This window comes from Capsicum annuum, chromosome 7, assembly GCF_002878395.1.
Source record: "Capsicum annuum cultivar UCD-10X-F1 chromosome 7, UCD10Xv1.1, whole genome shotgun sequence".
Classification (NCBI taxonomy): Eukaryota; Viridiplantae; Streptophyta; class Magnoliopsida; order Solanales; family Solanaceae; genus Capsicum; species Capsicum annuum.
Genome location: NC_061117.1, coordinates 182496833 through 182507476, shown reverse-complemented (window position 1 = coordinate 182507476; position 10644 = coordinate 182496833).

The following is a 10644-nucleotide window of genomic DNA, read 5'->3' as shown; positions in this document are numbered from 1 at the left end:
GAATTAGTTTCGTTGGTGCCTTTATTAGTTGAAAAAGCTTAAGTTTTCGTGACTTTAATAGTGAACTAGTGTTTAGAAGGTAATGTTGTTGGTGACTTTATTTGTTGAAAATGCTTAAGTGTCGGTGTCTTTAAAAGTGAACTTTTGTTTAGAAGATGATGTTGTTGGTTACTTTATTTGTTGAAAATGCTTAAGTGCCGGTGGCTTTAATAGTGAATTGGTGTTTAGAAGGTGATGCTGTTTGTGACTTTATTTGATGAAAATGCTTAACTTTTGGTGTCTTTAAAAGTGAATTAGTTTCGTTGGTGCCTTTGTTAGTTGAAAAAGCTTAAGTTTTCGTGACTTTAATAGTGAACTAATGTTTAGGAGGTGAGGTTTTTGGTGCCTTATTTGTTGGAAAAGCTTAAGTTTTGGTGAATTTAATAGTGAACTAGTGTTTAGGAGGTGATGTTGTTGGTTACTTTATTTGTTGAAAATGTTAAGTTTCGGTGATTTTAAAAGCGAACTTTTGTTTAGGAGGTGATGTTGTTGATGACTTTATTTGTTGAAAATGCTTAAGTGCCGGTGATTTGAATAGTGAATTAATGTCTAGAAGGTGTTGTTGTTGGTGACTTTATTTGTTGAAAATGCTTAACTCTTGGTGACTTTAATAATGATTTAGTTTCGTTGGTGCCTTTGTTAGTTTAAAAAGCTTAAGTTTTGGTGACTTATTTAGTGAATTGGTGTTTAGAAGATGATGTTGTTGGTGACTTTATTTGTTGAAAATGCTTAAATTTTGGTGACTTTAAAAGTGAACTTTTGTTTAGAAGGTGATGTTGTTGGTGACTTTATTTGTTGAAAATGCTTAACTTTTGGTGAGTTTAAAAGTGAACTTTTGTTTAGAAGGTGATGTTGTTGGTGACTTTATTTGTTGAAACTGCTTGATCTAATTAGTTAAATCTGATTGATTGCATAGATGGAAGATGATTATAGCTTGATATATCACCGGAACCATGATAATAGAATGGGTATTAGGGAGGTGTTTGTTGAGGGTGTCAAAAGAGTTGTTGAATATGCTAAGACACTTGATCTTTGGACACATTTTCGGATAATTCTTTGTCCTTGTGTTAGATGTGATAGTATAAATCTTGTAAGTGAATAAGATGTAAAGGAACATCTTTATAGAAAGGGGTTTTACGAGGACTTTTTAAGATTGCATGGTATTCATGGTGATGTTGTGCAAAATTAATTTTTTGCTGGAGAAAGTAGTAGGTCTGTAGGGTATAATGAATATCAAGATACTAGGATGACAGAAATGGTGCACGATGTATTTGGGATGCAACGTGGGGTTGAATTTTGGAAAAATGTTGAAGATGTTCCTAATAGCGAATCAGGCAATTTCTACGAAGAATTGCAGGTTGCTAGTCATTCTTTTTTTTATGGGTGTTCGCACTCTCGTTTGTCTGTTGCTGTTAGATTATTTAGTATTAAATCTGACTGGAATATTACGGAAGGAGGAATGGACTCAATTATAGACTTTATTAGAGAGTTAGTTCACCCTGTCTTGGAGGTTCCTGATTCTTTCTATAAGGCAAAGAGATTGGTGTCAAAGTTAGGTCTCTCCTCGGTTAGAATTGATTGTTGTGAAAATGGCTGCATGTTATACTTTAAGGGAAATGCTAACCTAGAGTTTTGTAAGTTTTGTCAGCACCCTAGATATAAGCGTGGTTCTACTGGGAAGCAAATTGCTATTAAGGCAATGCATTATTTACCTGTTATACCAAGGTTGAAGAGGTTGTATGCTTCCTACAACTCAGCTCCTCATATAAGATGGCATAGTAAAAATAGAAGGCCCCCTGGTGTTATGTGTCATCCATCTAATGGGGAGGCTTGGAAGCATTTTAATGCAACTTATCCAGATTTTGCAGCTGAGCCACAAAACATTCGATTGAAATTATGTGCGGATAAGTTCTCTCCTTTTTCAGTTGGTGGTGCACCATATTCATGTTGTCCTGTATTTATCACTCCTTATAATATTCCTTCTGAAATGTTGATGACTAGTCCCTATATATTTTTAAATTGTGTTATTCCTGGCCCGCATAATCCAAAAAGTGAAATAGATGTGTACTTGCAACCTTGGATAGATGAACTTTAGATTTTATGGCATGAGGGGGTTGAAATATGGGACATCTCTTTTAAATAGAATTTCAATAAGCGTGCATATCTAATATGAATTATTAATGATTTTCCTGCTTATGGAATATTGTCGGGGTGGATGACCGCTGGAAAGCTGGCTTGTCCATACTGCATGGAAAAAACAAAATCTTTCACTTTGAGACATGACAGGAAAAATTCATGGTTTGATTGTCATCGTTGTTTTTTGCCACCTGATCATGAATTTAGGAGACTCAAAAATGCCTTCAGAAGGAATAGAAGGAAACATGATGGTCCCCCTCCAATGCTGTCTGGTCACAAGGTTTAGGAAATAGTTTAGTATTTGCCTAAAGCTAGTGAGGAACGATTGTACAGGCTTGATGGATATGACATTTTGCATAACTGGATTAAGCGAAGTATATTTTGGGAGTTATAATACTAGCCAAATAATTTACTTAGAAATAATGTTGATGCCATGCATATTGAGAAGAACTACTTGTTTCAACACAGTTGTGGATGTCACTGGCAAAACAAAGGATAATCCTAAGTCTAGACTTGACTTACTAGAATATTGTAACTGCAGAGAATTACACTTACAGCAGGGGCCCAATGACAATGTTCTTAAGCCGAAGGCTAGTTTTACATTCAAGTTGGACCAAAAGCGTCAAATATGTGAGTGGGTTTCAAAGTTTGAAGATGCCCAATGGATATGCCTCAAATTTGGGAAAGAGGGTTGATATGACAAAAGGAATCTTGCATGGAATGAAAAGCCATGATTGTCATGTTTTCATGGAGAAATTACTTCCAATTTCTTTTATTGGTTTACCTAAAAACATATGGAAACCAATAGCCGAGATTAGTTTGTTCTTCAATGACTTATGTGCCACCACATTAACAGAAGAAAATCTGGCGCGAATAGAAAGTAATATTGTTATTATCACCAACAAGCTAGAGAAGATTTTCCCGCCAACGTTCTTCGATGTGATGGAACATCTTTCCATTCACCTTGTGCATGAAGCTCGACTAAGCGGTCCAGTTCAAACTAGGTGGATGTATCCATTTGAACAGTAAGCATTTGCAACATATTTAAATGCATACTTTTTTTGTTAAATATAGTAAACATCTAACCTTAAGATTTATAGGGAAATTAGAAAATTGAAAAGGGGTACCAAAAACAAACATGCTCTATAGTTGAGGCATATCTTCCAAGAGAAACTTCTCAATTTTGTTCATACTACTTTCATGATGAAGTTGCTTGTTCAAGAAACCAACTGAATCGTCATTAGGATGATGTGAATGAGCATCATTTGAAACCGATATTAATTTTCAATCAATATGGTTGTAAATCTAAAAGAACCATACCTCGCCGGCTCACTCCCATGGAGAGGAAATCGGTAACTTTGTATATCTTGCTGAATTGCCCCAAAATTGAGCCCTTCCTGAAGTAAGGAGATTCAAATTTTAACATATCTTGTTTGTTTACTCATTCCCTTAAAGAAACTAATTGTGTATCCCATGTTGGATGTTCAGTTCATTTAAGACTCAATTCCACGAAAATCAAGTGTATGCATTCTTTACAACATGGTTTAAAAATGAGGTTCGTCAGTGTATTAATGTTTCTACAGAGTTTAAAAATTTACACATTCGTCAACTAAAATATATATATGTATGATATGTTTAGGTACACCATTCACCAAATGTAGCCGCATACGATAATCTCTTGAGAGATATTTCTTTGGATCCAGTCGAAGATAATGCAATGTCCCAATACAAAGTAAATGGGTTTAATTTTTCCACCGAACAACACTAACAACACTCCAGGTCAAGGAAAACAAACAATAGTGGTGTTTGGGTTAAGGGTGATGATGATGTTGATTACTTTGGCATCATACACGAGATCTTAGAACTGGAGTATGCTGGTTTCCTAATAAAAAAATTATCCTATTTCGATGTAAGGGGTTTGATCCAAGCACAGCAGGCACAAGAGTACATAAGGAGCATAACATCATTAAAGTGAAGCACAATAGGTCGTATCCTATTTACAATCCATTTATTCTAGCGCAAAATGCTAAACAAGTGTTTTATGCTCCTTATCCGTTGCGCAATGACAAGTCTGATTGGTGGGCTGTGATCAAAACAAGGCCTATAGGGCGGGTGGAAATGTTCTGGAGACTGCGTATCAAAATAAAATACAGATTGATCACCAGCTAGTGGACGTTGAATTAGTGGACGGTTTGAATCACCCAAAAAATATTTTTGAAGAACTTAATATTGCGGAAGAAGAGGCTGAGTGGATAGGAGATAAGGAAACCTCCGAAGAGGGTGGATGGTTTAGTGGAGAGTCTTCAGACGATGATGATTAGTTGTATAGGTTAAATTTATTATGTATTGATATGTAATATATTGTTTAAATTTGTTGTTTCCACTTTTCCATGATTTATATAGTAATAAAAATATTCTTGTCTATATCTCGTGTTGTTGGAGCGATTTGAAGTGTGAATGAGTAACTTGGCATTAGTTACTTAGAATGTTTTCTTATATATTCATTTTGTAGGAACTAACAACTTGTTAAATTCACATAATTTTGATGTCAGGCAAAGGTGACAAAGGTAAGGGAAAATTAGTTGATACTACGAAACCAAAAAGAAAAGAGAACCTCCGTCTTATAGACGATCGATAGGTATTCATATATCTGAGGGTCGGTTTGCTGACGCACCAGCACGAGCCTTATATTCTAGGTCGTTTGAGGATTTGATACCTACTCCTACGCATGTGGGGCCACTACATGGGTCTACACCAACCCATTCTGCTTCTATGACCGTGCCACCGCCAGCACAATACTATCAGAGGCCACTGACCTCTCCAGACATCTACCATCACCGATAGCCTCATGCAGAAATCACATAGCTTCACACAGTGATTTTGCTGGATCTATTGGGTTGTCAGATCTTCATCTTGGAGGTACTCCATATGGTGCTTCCGATCCGCCACGCCAGTGCATCCACCATCGGTTAGTAGGCAGCCAGGAGACAGAGATAATTCTGCGAGGATTTATATGGTTCCACTTGCGAGAGGGTAAGATTTCTAAATATAATAACGTTACTTATTTTTTTCATTACTATTTTATTGTTCCCGATGAAATCACCGTTTGATCTTGTGTTGTAGGTTTAAGCTGGATGCTGGAGTTGAAAAATGGCGTAAATATGCATTAGTTGGCACTTCAACGACTACTGGACTAGCTAGCAAAAGGTTCCATAACTTGACAGGGATAGAATATTTGAAGAATTTAAGGTAAGGATTTAACTTATCGCCTACTTATTAACAATTTGTTAGAACACAAGATTGAATATTATATTTTGGTTGTAGAAATTTTACTGGTGGGATGCTGCAAATGAATTTCTTGAAAAGAGGAACTTTTTCCAAAGATGTAGAGGCAGATTTAAAGATCTATTGGATTATGCTCGAAAGAAATCGGTAAAATCTAAGTGGATTCCTGAACCCTTATGGCCACTGTATCAGTGCCACTAGAATATCCTAGAATACCAATTATTGAGGGAAAAAGAAAAGAGAGCCCAGGCATTATCCAAGGGTGGCTCCCTATATACTGTGGGTGCTAGAAGTACTCTTGCAGTGAAAGAAAAATTGGTATGTAACTTTTGCAGTTTTAATTATTTGTTTCTATTTAAATTTTTTTATTATTTAAACATTGATAATTTTTTCATATGCAAAAAAAAGAAATGGGTAGGAACTACCAACTGAGGAGGTTTTTGAGGTGACTCATCTGAGAAAGAAATTGAACCCGAATGATGAAGATGTCTAGGTTGAATGAAGATATCTGGGTTGAACCTCGTGCAAAAGTTGTCCACATAAGAAATAAATTTTGAATAAATGAATCTTTTTCTCAAAGTTTATATTATTCAACTATAACAACTTTAGTATTTTTTGACTGTTAGTATTAAATTTACCTTGAATATCTATAGGATGAATTTAGGCGTCTTCTTGGTGACTGTCTGAGTAGTCTGCCTCCTGAAAGTTAGGGTGACCCAATACCCCAGCATGTATGGAATGAGTAATGGACAAAAGCTTCGGGTCCTGCAAATAGAGGTCATTTCTACGGATGCCACACTGAATATTTTGGCGATAATATTAGGAGTTCGTCCAGACCTGCATACTCTAGCTCTTTAGTTGATGCAGAAACCATTGTAAGACTACAAAATATGGTTTTTCAACTCACCGAAGAGCTTGCTGAACAGAGGCAGAGATATGTTGAACAGAGTGCAAGGCAGAAGAAGACGGAGGAGGCAACGGCATCACAAATCAGGATCCTATAGCAGCAGTTCAGTTCTTTTATTTAGACTGGAGGGGTTATTCCTCTGTGTCCTGGTGATACAGTTCGGGCTGCAAAAGGTCTAGGCCCCCTGGATGATTTCAGCACGGATGATGATATGGAAGACGAGGACGAATTCAATGATGATGACTGTTAGTTTAGTGTTTTTTGTATCTCTTGTACTTTAAATTTAGACATTTTGTTGTTTGAAACTATTGTTTTAGTATTTTCGTACTCACTTTTGTTGGATATTTTATATGTGTTGTACACTTTTGAAAATTTTCATTTGTTTTTTTTGTTGTTGTATTTTCATTTTGGTTACTGCTCTATATATTTGTTGTGGTTGCATGTAGTATTTGGGTTTTCAATTTATTTTCTTAAAATTCCCAAATATGCTATATATATATATATATATATATTTTTGCAAAAAATCGACCACATGTGGTCGGTTTATTTTTTCCTACAATTATTTTTTTCATTTAAATAAAATAATAATAAATTTTAAAAATAAATATATATTTTTTAAAAAAACCGACCATCCGTGGTCAGTTTTGAAAAAGCTACCACTACTTTTCCAACCAAAAATTTTGGTCGGTTTTATGGTCAGAAAATGGGAAAAACTGAGCACTTATGGTCAGTCTTTCTCTGTTTTTCAGTAGTGTCTTGATAACCTATTAGGAGGCTGACGACTTATAACAAATGTCATCAGCTTCCTCTTTGCTTTTGATACTTGCTGCCTTAGGCTGATGACAAACGGTGACGTCCTATCAACTCCTTGATGACTTATCACAAATGTCGTCAAGTCTCTACCTCAGCCCTCATGTTCTGCCTTAGGCTGATGACAAATCTGACGACCCATCAGCTCCTTGATGGCTTATCACAAAATGTCATCACAATTCTCAACTCAGGTCTATTCTCTGTCTGGGGCTGACGATGAACCTGATAGCTTATCACAGGGCCGACGACCTATAAGAAATGTCGTCAGCCACACTTCTCTTCGAATTTATTCCACTTTCAACTTCTTTGCTTCTATTCTTGTTGGTTCACTAACATATTAGCTTCTACTACAAAATCAAATATAAAACAATAAAAAATGACAAAAGTTGCTTAAGACTTCGTAATTATTCTTAGTTAAAAGCCTCAAATGTGTTAGCATTAGCTCACACATCAGGCACCCTACTGATTTGGGTGACTGACTGAGCTGAGGGGTGATTCTGTTGACCCTGAGGACCTGGCTGAGGACAGTCTCTGATTCTGTGGCCTAGCTTGCCACATTCGAAACAAATACCATTGACAGCTTTTCAAATACCCTGATGGTGGTTGCCACAAGTCTGGCAAAGAGGATAGGTATGGGAACTGCTAATACTACCCTGGGACTTAGAGTCTGGAGCTCTATCTTTGTTACCCTCTCTGAACTTAGGAACTGGAGCACTGGATGAAGAAGGAGATGGAACTAATGACGTAGGATGAAACTGGGAATAGTTTCTTCCTTCTGACTTAGGCTGAGCAAAGTTAAAACTACCTGTCTTCGCTCTATTATTCTTCTTCTCCCTCATCTTAATCTTTTACTTCTCTACCTACTGAGCATGAGTCATGAGCCTGGCTAAATTCATGTCACTATTCAGCATGGCGGATCTACACTTATTAACCACGCTATCATTTACCCCTGAAATGAACTTACTCATCCTTGCCCTACTATCTGCAACCACATGAGGTGCATATCTGGCTAATATAGTAAACTTAAGAAAATACTCTTTCACTGTCATATTGCCCTGCCTGAGGTTGATGAATTTTAGCACCTTAGCTTTTTTAAGCTCTAGCAGAAAGAATGTATCAAGGAACGCTGAAACAAACTCTTCCCACTCAATTAAACCTGCTTCGTTTGCCCTCTCTAACTTTTACTGCTTGAACCAAGTGTGAGTAACATCCTGTAACTGATATGCATCTAGCTCGGCACTCTCACTTAACGTAACCCTCATTATGTCTGTAACCTTCTGCACCTGATCTAGGAATTCCTGAGGGTCCTCGTCTGTCTTAGACCCAAGAAAGGATAGAGGATTCATTCGGGTGAAGTCCCAAATCCTGAATGCAGCTGAATTGTCCACTAGGTTGGCAGGAATGACAGGTATTCATTCATTCTAAGCAGCAACTGACTGAGCAAGAGTAGTAAATGCGGCCTTGAACTACACATGGGAAATATGTTCGTCCAAAGGTTCTTCGGGCTGAGGGGATGGATGATTCCCATTTCTTATTTTAGGAGTCATGTTCTGTAGAAGAAAAGAGAGAAACAGATTAGACTAAGAGATTGAATTGAGATTATGCTCACTGGCACGACATAAATACTGAAAGAGGGGAAACTATTCCTAAAACATCTTATAGCCTCTTGCAAATAAATGTGGCGCGCAACTCACCCATGTACAAGACTCTACTAGATGTGGCTTTCAGACTTCCTAGGACTCTATTGAACCTTAGGATCTGATACCAAGTTTGTAATGCCCCGAATTTGGTACCTAGAATTCTACACGGTGCTTATGGCCCCAAAGGACCACAAGCTAACCCATGACTGATATCTGTACCTATACACTGCATAATAAACTGATTAATGTGGAAACATAAAATGAAAGGCCATAAGGTTCCCAGAACTGAACATGATCTGAATGATATAACATCTATGTGGGGTAATAGAATACCCAAAACAAAACTAAACATACTAAAGTCTGAAATATGATAATTTTGAAAGCCTCTAACTGACTGAATTGTCTGAGTATGGAGTTGATGGGACATGTCCCCAACTAACTCCAACTAATAAACTAATTAATGAGATAATAGGGAAATAATCATGTCTTCGAAAGATGAGAATTCACTTCTAACTCTGTCTGCGGATATCTGGAATCTACTGTTGCTCTAGAGCTCGGGTATCTAAACCTATGGTATAAGACACCATAGCGCAAATACGTTAGTACTTTGAATGCACTGGTATGCATATGAGGTAGGCTGAATGCATGGGGTTTATATGCATGAATAATAATAATAACTGACTAACTATTATGAGTGTGAGAATACACGTATGAGACATAACAACTGACACTAATATTGTGATAACATGATTTCTGAATCTGAATATAACTGATAACATGAGTGACTATATCTGATAGTCCTGAATTTGATGAAACTAGCTGAGTTCCATACTGTATCTGAGTTGACTATATCTGACAATCCTGAATTCTGAATTCTGAAGAACTATCTGAGTTCTTTTACTGAGACTGATACTGAGACTGTTGGAGGTAGTCATCTAACTAACATGCCCCAAATAATGCATTAGAGCTGAATTGGGGTTTAATCTATGCCCTAGTTGGAAGGGTGTCAATACCACGCCACTGGTAAGAACAACATGTGAGTGGACCTAATATAAAGATAAATCTAGTAAGAATGGTGGGAACCCTCATATAGTAGGCTAAGCCACCTTATCTACCCTCATATATCAGGTTATGATGTCTCAACCTATGCTGGCTACATAGTTCTAGAATGCAAGGATTTCTTCTAAGAATCATACCCTCATATAATAGGTGAGTTTCCATCCTTGGGTTCGCTCGGTGCTAATTCCTACTACCATCTGAATAGACACTGAACATAATATACTAAACTGAATATGGACTGAGTTACTGAATTCGATTGACTGATGAAATACTACTAATATCTGACAACTGACTGAGTTCATGAGATCATGGAGATTTCCTGAGTCATAAGACTGTCTGAAGTCTACGGATTCATAGCTTGACTGAAAGTATTGTGAAAACATGACCTGGCTCTAGGCACACAACTAATATTTTGGGTACAAGTACCCCCAGGACTCGATAGAAGGAAACTGACAGAGCATGATTTACTTGAACACATAACTAATATCATATTCCATACGACATTTATAGAAGCATTTCATCAAACCTGTAATAGACATAAACTTGTACATTCATGGGGATTTCATGGTATCATGCTATTTAGGCACTTTTCCTTCATCTAGGCATTTAATCAAACATATTATAGGTATAGTACATGTAAACATCATTGTACAACAATTAACCAACATGGACATATTCTAATTTCATCATTCAAGGGTTTAGTCATAGGTTTGCATGAACCTATATCTATAATAATTAAACCCACATAGAAATTATCCCCTAACATGT